Genomic DNA, 12,252 nt, shown 5'->3' with positions numbered 1-12,252 from the left:
CTCTTTGCTTCCTTTTTTTTTTCTTGCTGAGAAAATTTAAATCACATGAAGGCATACAAAATTTAGAGTACTCAAATAGAATTATTAGAATGGCTAAAGTACTTATGTCATTTTTATGTCTAAAATGGTCAAAGCCAGTCCTCTCTGGCTGATATCAACTGATGTTTTCTATGGTCTTTGAGTTTTCAGTCACAAAGTAGAATAGTTATGTTTGGCACAGATTAATGTTTTTACTCTTTGTCTTTGAGGAGAAACTAATGTCTAAACGGTATTATAGTTTGAAATGTGTTGGTTTTTTTTTCCACTGATGAGGATCTTATATTGTAACAGTTTTAATATTCACTGGCAAAGCATTAAAGAGATTCACCCCTCTGATACCTTTGCTATTATCTATTTTGTAGCTGGACTTATTTCCCATCCAGAAGAGTCAATTTAATGTTTTTCTTGACTGCTAAAAAAGGCATGCCTGTGCATTTGTGAATATTAAAATGTGTGCTTAAACAGTAGAGTATGATAGAAAGAACTTCAGCCAATTAAAAAGGAGGATACTCCAGGGCAAAAAATACATTGTTCAGGAATGTGAAATAGGTCTTTGCTTGCTTTGCTTTTCATGTTTGTTGGATACTGATTAGTAGTATCTTCAGTTCTGATTCATTCTTCCCTCTCAAAATGTGCTTGTGGAGAACTGGAGGAAAGTGTCTTGACTAAAAGAAGAATACCCGCTTCCTATCTCACCCTGAAAATATGTAATCTTTGGACTTTGGAGGGCCAGAACAGCTGATACTAATGAGAAATTCTGCAGCTTATGAGTGTCAATTCTGGGTTTTTCAAGATGCAGCTGCCTCTCCAAGCTATTCTGCTACATCTTTTCTTCTCTCGGTGGCCTATATTTTTTACAGAGTTTTAATCTAGAAATTTAGGAGGAGTGAAATTTTTTCAGATTAACCTGGGTGTGGGAACAGATGACTGAGAGTTCAGAGAATTAAGAGGAATACTGCAGTGGTTCAGGCAAAAACAAAATGACAACAAGATAGGGTTAATACAATTATGAAGAATCTGCAGCTAAAAATGTCTCTGTATATGGCTGGAAACAGCGTATAACATACTATTAGTGTTTTCTGCCAATCTCAGAATTTCTCAGAAAGCACAGATGCTTTTGTGACAAAAGTTGTTTGGTTTTTTTTTTGTTTATATGGCTGTTTTTAACTAAGCCATGAGCAGTGTCTGTATAGAATGCTTTTGGGTGGACTATTGAGCAAAAGTGGTAGAATTTCCATGTTGTGACAAATTTGATGGCTTTCCTCTTAGATTTCTCATATGACTTGCTTTCTCCCAAAGCCCAAAAAAGGATTGAGGTGAGTAGAGCTATGCGATATAGATCCTCTTTTCTATGATGTCAGAAAGTGCCTTTTTTTTTTTTTTTTCTGTAGAGGGTTTACCCTCTCAAAAGTTGTTCAGAATTAGAAATGTGAAATATTCACACAAATGTGAAATATTCACACAAATCTGAAATATTCACACATCATCAGAAGTGACCTCCAGAGAGTTTGTTTTAAAACTGCAGACAAACCACAGGAAAAGTGTTTGTCATACTTCTACCTTTCTGTTAGTAGAAGTAATTTTAACGTTGATTTTGCCAGTTTGTGAATCCTTGTAGTTCAATAAGATCAGCATACCCTACCATGTGTTACAACATTCTACCAATGTCACTTAATCTCGCATAATGTCACATGAGCCTGCAGACTACTGTGAATGTATAACTGTTGGTCCATGCGACTGAACTGTGTTCTAGTTCCGATTTATATATTATAATTTCTAACACTGAAAATTTCACTTGTGTGCTACACCTTTCCTCCCCTGCTAATTATTAGCTTATTTTCTGACTATTTGTTGCTTTATTACATCTGTCTAAAGACTTCAGCACTCCATAGAACAGATTTGGGCTGGAGGCGGGGGGGGAGATTTGCTTTTAGTTTTACCAAAAATTTTAGGAAATCACTTATCTGTATAATGAATTAAAATCCAGAAGCAAACAAACAACAAAAAACAACCTTGAAATAGTTGAAAAAATAATTTTGAAAATGTAAAATTGAAAAGATTTGTAATCCACATCTGTTTTCACTTTTTTAATAATAGAAATTGTAGAAATAATGCAGAGTATTTTAAAAGATCAACCTCTTCTTTTTTTGGCTTTATGAAAATGTATCTACATTATTATTATTATTATTATTATATAATTTTTTTTAATATTATTTAATTCTTTGAATAGAGTTGTGTGAGTATGAAAGAGAGGTTTTCTCAGGGTAAAAAAGTTAATCCTGAAATAACTTTTCAGAAACTGAACAGAAAAACATAGGGCTTACCAGATGGAAGTAAATAAATAAATAAAAATCAGGTATCGAACTGAATTCTAGAAGTATGGGCATTTTTGTTTTTCTTTGGTTGGCTAGCTGACAGTAAGGCTTATATGTTTCTCCATTCTGGTTTCTTGTAATGCATACTCATTTACTAATGCTGAAAAAATTTGTTTATTATCTCAATAATAAAACCAGATTCCTACTCATCACTCCCCTCACTGACTGTAGTTATTTCTTGAGCCTTTTGTCTGCATCTTCTTTTATGTATTAAGCTCTTCCTTGAGGATACTTTTGTGTACACATCTTAAACCAGTATAGCTTGTAGTACTGATATTTATGAAGTAATTTCTTCAGTTAATTTTATGTCACAGTGGAAGTGGCTTAGCTACTTTTTTCTTTTTTTTTTTTTTTGCCCATGCTTACAGTGGTGGATGTATCCTGTTCAAATAAACTTTTTAGATGCTTCTAAGGATTTTTTTTTTTCTTTATTAACATTTTGAAATGGCAGTTGAAGTTAGATAGTGTATGGCTTCCACAGTCTTAGCAGATGTCCTGTTATAGTTCAGGTTCACTGAATATCCACGCATTTCTCTCTCTGTGTTCGTGTCTGTGGTGCAAGATTCTTACTTGCAATTTTACTTGCTTAGTTGGCACTTCTGTTTCTCTTAGTAGTTTTTTTAACAGAAAAAATAATAATGACACTGAGGCTAGGCAATGCAATTTATCATGTCTGCACTGAAACCACTCTTGGTTTTGATTAGTCTATCATTGTTTTCCCATGCAACAAGTACAATTCTATGGGAAATGAGACTCCAGTAATTCCCAATTCTACACAATTATGCAATATTATCACTGCAGAATTAATAAAAAACAGCATATGGAAATTCACAAAGTAGCTCAATAGTGTTCAATATGATCTTGCTTTCTAACAATGGTCTGTAAATCATAGACTGAGAACCATGATCAGGATTAGAGGAAAATCCATGCTGTGTATCCTCTGAAGAGGCACAAAGAAAAAGACTTGAGTTATTTGACTTCCTCGTTACTTTGCTAAAGAAGCAGTAACCCTCCCCTATCATGAGACATCTGTAGTGTGGGATTTTTCTTCTCTAAATTTAAAGGGCAGCAGCAGAGCAATCTGTTGTTTGTATAGAAAAGAGTGATGGTGAAGAAAGAAAATACACTCAAGGGAATATCTACTCTGCTCTAAGAAGCCACTTGAAAAATAAGCACAGAAAAACATTTGCACAGCATGCAGCACAGAAACAGAGGAAAAGCAGGAGGCCGTGGGTAGGCTTCCAATATAGAACATGAACATGGAGTATGTTCTCCGAAGAACAGATCCATTTTTAAAACTTGTATTTCTGAAATTCACTGATTAGCTTGGGCAGGAGGACTTGACAGTATTCTGAGCTACAGCTATGGTTTTGAGGTCATGCAAAAAGCTTCTTCCTGTTAACCTGAACTCAGAGGTCAAGGCCAGGTGTAAATCAAGCAGATATTATTCTGCAGAATAATGTAATATTTCAGATTGATGAAAAGGACGTATCTGAAGGTGATTTGACTTTAGACAAGTTATATTCACAGTAGTGAATATAAATGTGCTAATTGTTTGAGCGAATTGTTGACTGTGCTAAGTGTTTTGTAGTATCTTTGTGTGCAGATGGATTACTTGCTAGTCTTAATGTAAGCAAACAGGGCCAAATGAAGGCCATTTGGGGTGAAACTAGAAGTCAATTAGTGGTTCTTTTCTCTGGCATAAATTTTGGGCATGTGTATGTGGAGCATGAAAGTAGGAGGCTTGGTTAGCAGGGAATCTCCACAATGGCAATCCCAATGACAAAGAACTGAAACTTTTTTTTTTTTAAATCACAGGAATTCAACAATTTGGTTGTGGTTTGTTGTTGTTGTTGTTGTCATTGTTCTTATTTCTTAATGTTTTGTTAGTTTCCCATGTTATTAGAAAAGTCTTGCTCTTAGTATCTTTGGATACTACCAATCTTTTTTGAGTCCTTGTATCCTATTTCAACAAAATTTAGCCTTGCTTTTTGTGAAAGGACAAAATGAAATCTTGCATCCCCAGAATAAACAGATGCATTATTAGTTATATTCTGAAATCAGTAGCGTGATTTAGAAATCATGATAACATATCTGGAGGGTGACATGATACTTACTATTATGTTCTAAAGTCAGTGCACAAACCCACTGCAGACTTAAACCCAAGTACGGTAATGGTAGGTGTATTAGAGAGAATTTGTTATAAAAGTTGCACACTATACTGCTCAAGAAAGGCAGCTGCTTTTGCAGCACATTCTTTTGAATAATTAGCTAACAACAGTTTGTGCTAGTGATGTGATACCTAGTTTGAAAGCCAAGGGAAAATGAATTTCTGTTGAACTATGCACAAATGGTAATTACACTTAGTAAACATTAATGTTCTATTTCTCCAGATGCTTCTTTGTGCACTACCCACAACACAGTAGGCCTGTATTTTGTTGTTGTTGTTGTTGGGTTGATCTTATGTTGTTGTTTGTTTGTTTTTTAAAGAAGCTGGACAAATCTGGATTGCTGGGGCTTGCAATTGTGAAAAATAATAAACATTAGCTGGTAAAACCTTATTAGAAAGAGAAGGAATCTTAAGTCAAAATGCTAACAAGTGATAAGAATGTGTTTAACTCATTTCCAGCTAATTTTAAATTTCTTACAGGGCCTTACACTAACTCTGCAATTAGGTGTTGAGGTATTTCCCAGATTCTCATTTTGGCAATCTTTACCTTCTTGAAGGACTCGTTGGCTGAACAGTTTCTATGTAGTGTAAAATGATAGGTCACTGGAAGATCTACAGTTTCAATACAGATGAGCAGAAAATACTCTCAATCCTCTTTCAGTGGAAGTGTAACTTTTGAGTTTAAATCAAATCTTCTCAGTTTTATGCAATTTCCTTGGTACATTTTTATGCCTAGTAGAACAATGTCTCAGTAACTTTCATTGTTGCTGTTTTTTCTTGCACTGTAAAATTGTCAGTTATTTCTAGTAGGTTTAAATTATATTAGAAAGTACCCTGTGTACCCTGAGTTATATTTAGTGGGCCACATTCTGACACTTAAAGATGATTATCAAAATGAAACCACGAAGTTAAATGAAAATTCTTAGATTCTTATACATTCTTCTCTTTTTAGGCTAGAAATTACTAGATTCAACAAAGATATGAATCTATTGAGTTTTCTTAAGTTATGTTTACATGAAATGTTTGAGGTCTACCATGAGTTTCTCCTGATTTAAGTCTTTGGAAATATAAGAATCCATACTTTCCAGTCAGTTCATTGCAGCACTTAAAATTCATATTTCTCTAAAATGCTTGTTCTAACTTTGGATAAATAGATTCACAATGTCAGTCATAGAATTGAATACGAATTCTTGACTAATACTTAATATATTAGTTTCCAAAGACATGGAATATTTCCTTGTTCTTTTGGTTTGCTAGCCTTATTTCTAATTGCTCATCTGCTTTACAGATAAATTTTGGTATTTCACTTGAAGCTTTTTGTCACTTGGAATATTTTTTTTGTTTGCTTTATCCTTTTCTTTTTAGAGTTAACATATATTAAAAAGCTTGCAAAGTAACTCATCAAAGATAGAAAAGAACTCACATTTTTTCACACAGCTGTCCTATTGATCTGTTTATAAATATATATAGAGAGAGAAGGTGATTGTCCCCCTATACTCGGCTCTGGTGAGGCCGCACCTTGAATACTGTGTTTAGTTTTGGGCCCCTCGCTACAAGAAGGACATGGAGGTGCTCGAGAGAGTCCAGAGAAGGGCAATGAAGCTGGTGAGGGGTCTGAAGAACAAGTCTTACGAGGAGCGGCTGAGGGAGCTGGGGTTGTTTAGCCTGGAGAAGAGAAGGCTCAGGGGAGACCTCATTGCTCTCTATAGGTACCTTAAAGGAGGCTGTAGAGAGGTGGGGGTTGGTCTATTCTCCCACGTGCCTGGTGACAGGACGAGGGGGAATGGGCTAAAGTTGCGCCAGGGGGCAACTTTAGGGGAGGTTTAGGGGGAGGTTTAGGTTGGATGTTAGGAAAAACTTCTTTACCGAAAGGGTTGTTAGGCATTGGAATGGGCTGCCCAGGGAGGTGGTTGAGTCGCCATCCCTGGAGGTTTTTAAAAGATGTTTAGATGTAGCCCTTAGTGATATGGTTTAGTGGAGGACTTCTTAGTGTTAGGGCAGAGGTTGGACTAGATGATCTTGGAGGTCTCTTCCAACCTAGACGATTCTGTGATTCTGAGATAATGCACTTAGTATTGGTTTTGTCCACTTTTTATGAAGTTGCTCTGGCCTTCTGTTGAATTACATAGTGTGGGGACCTTTCCTGACTTGTCTAATGTATCGGTTTCTACGACACTTTTAGAACTAGATTGTATAATCGTATGATATTATTTTGCTGCTGAAACCTTCTGGCTGAATTACTGCTAAAGTGGTGTATGGTACAAATATGATGGACAGAGTATGTTTTATTGCTTTGAGGGTTACAATGTCCTTTCAAATGCTGTGGCTGGACAGGGTGAATGCTTATTTGCCCCGTCCTGACCTAAGGTCAGGTGGAGCCATTTGTGCACAAGGCACTAGATTGCTCCTTCTCATGGATATAAGAAGGAAATGGAGAAGAAATACACTTCTGGTGTACACGCTGAGGCAAGAGGAAAATACAAGTGAACATGCAAGAGACCCACAGTGCTGAGACTTCTGAGGAAACACATGAAATATTTTACCTAGAGATGTAACAGAGCATGTGTCAGTCTACTGCAGCCAAGGAAACTTTGAAGAATAGCTTGATTGAGAGCAAGCCTGAGAGTAAGGAAAACTCTGCAAGGATGCAATAGGAAGACATTTGTTTAGAAATATTATTTATTTCTGATCTCTCTCATCACTCTCAATTCTCTTTATTTGAAAAATTACTTGTTGTGTTGTGTATTTTCAAAAAAAAAAAAAAAAAAACCCTGGCATTTGAGCTTAAAAGCCATTCTGATCTTTTTAGATCGGCATCTTTTTAGTGCTTGCTTTTAAGAAAAGGTCTAGACAAGTTTTTGTCAAAGGTCCGACCACTCTGAGGTTCTGTAACAGGTGCAGGCATGTTCATATATACTCTCAATGAATACTGGTATTTTAAATTCTATTTGTGCTTACCGATACTTTTCTGGATTTATGGGACTACATGAATTGGACATATAAAAAAAAAAGTGGTTTTGTACATGCACTTGTATTTTCAAATGTATAACCATAAAGAAAAATATTCTGGATTTTATGTACATATGGGTGCTTTCTTGTCACCTGAATTGACCTTACTTTAAATTTTGACCATTTCTTTTTGTGATGCAAGGTTATATTCAAACAGAAATTTGTTTGTTGAATATTTTGGAATACAGCTGATTATTTTTCTTAGAATATCCCGAGTTGGAAGGGAGCAACAAAGATCATCAAGATCAAAACTCCTGGCTCCACACAGGTCCACCCAAAAATTCAGACCATATGACTGAGAGCATAGTCGAAATGCTTCTTAAACTCTGACAGGCTTGGTGTTGTGACTACGTCCCTGGTGAGCCTGTTCCAGTGCACAACAACCCTCTCAGTTAAGAACCTTCTCCTGATATCCAACCTGAACCTCCCCTGTTGCAGCTTGACACCATTTCCTTGGGTCCTATCACTGATCACCAGAGAGAATAGATCGGCACCTGCCCCTCCACTCCCCCTCATGAGGAAGCTGTAGGCTGCGATGAGGTCTCCCCTCAGCTCTTTTCCAGGCTGAACAGGCCATGTGACCTCAGCCACTCCTTGTTCGTCTTCCCCTCTAGGCCCTTCATCATCTTTGTCGCCCTTTTCTGGACACTCTCCAATAGTTTCACATCCTTTTTGTACTGTGGTGCCCAGAACTGCACACAGTACTCGAGGTGAGGCCACACCAGCACAGAGCAGTGCGGGACAATCACTTCCCTCGATCGACTAGCAATGTTGTGCTTGATGCACCCCAGGATATAGTTGGCCCTCCCGGCTGCCAGGGCACACTGCTGACTCATATTCAACTTGCTTTGTGCCTAATTTTTAAATTCTACAAGTAGTTTTTCAGCATAGTGTAATTTTTGTGTGAAATAATAAGGTAAGATATTTGTAAACATCCCTTTAGCTAGTAGAATTCGTCATTACACCAAAACATTTTAAATTTAATACAAAAAGAGCTCTCTATGAAGTTTTGCTTCACTTTGTTCCCATAAAAAATGAAACTGATTTTACATATAGACTTGTTCATAAGGGAAGTGCTTGTCTCGTTGACATAGCTAGTATTAGGAAAACGTGCTTGTCTGTTTGTTCCCCTTTTGGCTAGAATGTAATAGTTCAGCGTTTAAGTTTTCCTGTTTATCGGTATTAAATTAATGATGGGTAGATATATAACACTGTTAGTTTTGGAGTAAAAAGAAAAACAGCCAAAGAGTTTTTGTGACATTGTTGTTAATACCTTTTGCATTTGTTTTGTTTCACATGGACTCAAAGTCTGTAGGTCTCCCTTAGTCCACTGTTAATACTACCTCGAAGGCTCAAGTCTACACAAGACTTTTGTATCACTGTTTTCATTATGTCCCTAAGCAGTAAACCCTGAACTGCATTAGGTATTTCTTCTCTCAAAGAGGGATCAACTGCTGAGCAAACAATTGATTGCAACCTTTGAAGAACTGCAGGCAATGCCTGATACGCCTGTCCCATTGCTTCAAAGGAACCAAACAACCAAGGAGTATATTGGTGCATTCACTGTCTTGGTTGCATTTATTGATGATACAGTAAACGTCATTGTCTATCAGCTTTTCTTGTAGATAGTATCCAGCAGTGTGTTGGTTTGGTCCATCCAGTACATACAGTCTATTTTGAGAACATGAGGATTAAGATGCATCTCTTTCTTTCATGCTTTCAAACACAGGAAATATTCTGTAACTTCTAGCCTCTGTTGTTTGCCTTTTTATTTCCCATTGGTGGGGGCAGTATGTACAGTTTCTAATGAGGATGAACTTTAAAGGTGGAATTTCGCTCAGGATGAGGGCAAGGTCACTGATTTGTCCCAGCATCTGGAAAGCAGGCTTGCTCATTAACATAGCTAGATGCAAATTGTTCAATGAAACATGTTTTCTGTTGGAAAAATGCCAGTTATTTGGTTCTTCCAGATCCTTGATAAGTGCCTTAATCACTGGACCATAGCTAGTTTCTCATGCTCTGCCTTCAGGGAAGTGTTGGCAATTACACTAAGTGCAGTGACTCCTAAAGAGAATAAGGGCTCTGTACCTTGAGGCTTAAAGCGTGTCTTCTAATATTTCAGATACTCAGCTTGAGATATTTGGCCCCACACAGAAAATAATGAGTTAAAGTGTGAAGATGAGGTGGACTGTGGGATGATTGTTTTTTGTTGTTGTTTTGTTTTGGTTTTGTTTGTTTTTTTGTTTTTTACTTAAAAGTTTTGAAGCTCCTTGCCACATGATGCTGTCGGTGCAGAGTTTACATCAGTTCAGAGAGATTTGGATTAATCCTTAGAAGAAAAATAAATCCATAAATAGCTGCTAAATACAGAAATATTTAAGAAACTCCTGAGCTATGGCTTATTGTATGCTGGATGAAGACATCTAATATACAACATTGCCAGTGATGAGCTAAATAGTCAGGATGGCTATTCTTATATTCTTTATGTGATTATGGGGAAGAATAGTGACACGAACATAAGTCTGCAGGTGAGGTAATTGTCTGTTTGTATGGGACATAAGAGTGGTACCTGCTTTGCAAAATGTTTCTAAGCTGAGTCTTTTTTTTTCCTATTAAATTGAATTCCTGTTTTCTAGTCAACCTTTCCTTAAGCAAAAAATTTTAGGAAAGGAAACTCCTGGACAATAAGTAATGGTTTGATGGTGAGGCTGTCAGTTTGTGGTAGGGGAAGTTTATAAGCTGTGAAATAAAGTAATCTCATATTTTTCATGTAGGAGGAATAGGAAAAATAATAAGAGCAAGAACAAAGAGAAGCAGGCAATTGTTTCTTAGTAAAAGGCATAGTCCTCAAACGGAAAATAATGTAATAGCAAGTGAGAATTTCTTTCCCTGCTGAAGTATCTTGCTTAACTAGTGTAGCATTTCTAGTGCCTCCATCTCTGAGAAATCCTCACTACGTCTTCATTTTAGCAGCGCTTTGGTATTTGGAGGCCAAACAATTACAATTCTAGTACACTGCAGGAGTCAGTGCTCCCATTAACAGTAATGGAGGTTGGGTCTCTGCTCCTGAACGCGACACTCAACATTCACCCGTAATTGTCTATGAAATCAAATCATATCCACTTTATTATTTGACATCGCTCCCACTGACAGTTCTGTAAACACATCAAAATTGCTTTCTTAGATGTTTGGTACATACCCTTTTGTATCCTTTGAGCCATTTCTGCTCATTTAAGATGTTCTAGAATGTCTCACTGTGAAATAACTACTGAAGATGGTTAACCTATTGATCTATTATCCCTTTCCCTGCATTGCCTTTCCCTTCCCATTTATCTTTTCTGTTTCCTCATTATCTGTAGTTTTCATGATAATGTCTTCCAGATGAATTAATGCATATGTCCAAAGGAGAGTTTCTTATGTCAAGTGTTGTAGTGTTTTTTATCAGTGAATCAGCTTCATTTGCTTGTGAGGAATGTAATGTTTGGTTGTATTGTTTCTGATGGATTAACATATACTTTTATGTGTGCTAGTCATGAAAACAGATAATTTTTTCTTATAAATTCTAATAAAAGGAAGTAAAATCTTGTTAAAACCTTTCAACTTTCAAAGCTCCTTCTTTTCATTGTTTATATATTTTTAGACCAGAACTCCTGTTGTGAAACCATGGGTTTTCAATCTTTAAGGACCACATGAGTACATCTTTATAGAGATTGTCTTTGGTCCTATGTTGTTCCAGTTTCTTTGCATCTATTCATGCAGTACGCTTGATGGAAGCTTTTTTCTCTTTTGCCTAATTTAACATTCTTTTTTTTTTTCTGTCTTCAGAGATGTAAATGTTGGAATATTTAATTTCACAGCAAATAATCTGCCATCATGGATGAATATATGCCTTTTAGGTGGTCACCTAAAGAGCACTTTAGAGTGGTCGGTTCCACCCCCCCCCCCCCCCCCCCACACACACACACTTTAGAGAGCCTAGTCATGAAAGATGTTAAACCAGCCTCCAGTTCTGTGGAATTTGAGGGTACATCATGAACTGTATAACTGGGATAATGGTGCCTATTTCTCTTTTCTCTTACGTGTCATGCCTGATAGAGGATGAAACTTTCTTTTTCGTAATAGACATATTGTACAGTGGCTTCTCAGTATGGGACACCAAACAGAACTTGAAAAATGGAACAGTTTGTTAAACTTGGAATGAGTACCTTGCTGTTCACTTGGCCAAAATACACTACATCATAAGAAGGCATTTTTATTTACTTTTAATAAACATTTCACTGTACTATTTGCTAAGGATGCTTTTCATAAACAGTGAAATTTTCATTTTCACATAAACAAATTTTTATTTTCACATAAACAGTGAAATGTTCATTTTCATGAACAGTGGTTTCTTCTAGTACAACCTCATTTTTTGTTATTCCCAAGATTGTTGCCAGCCTACCAAGCCATTTCTGTTAAATGCCATGATCAGTGAAAAAAGATATAGTACAAGTCTCAAGGTGATATCAGAAACACTGCAGCAGTTAAAAGAAGTTCCATGTATATGTGAAACCCACACAGGTGGACGTTTATTTTGTTATTCTAACCACCAAGGAATAAAGAGAGTCAAATTTAGTAATATAATGGTACTGTATCTCAATAGGTATGTGAAGCTTTTTT

The sequence above is a fragment of the Anser cygnoides genome, chromosome 13, assembly GCF_040182565.1.
Source record: "Anser cygnoides isolate HZ-2024a breed goose chromosome 13, Taihu_goose_T2T_genome, whole genome shotgun sequence".
Lineage (NCBI taxonomy): Eukaryota > Metazoa > Chordata > Aves > Anseriformes > Anatidae > Anser > Anser cygnoides.
The sequence above is the reverse complement of the archived record's forward strand: the minus strand, read 5'-3'. Positions refer to the sequence as shown.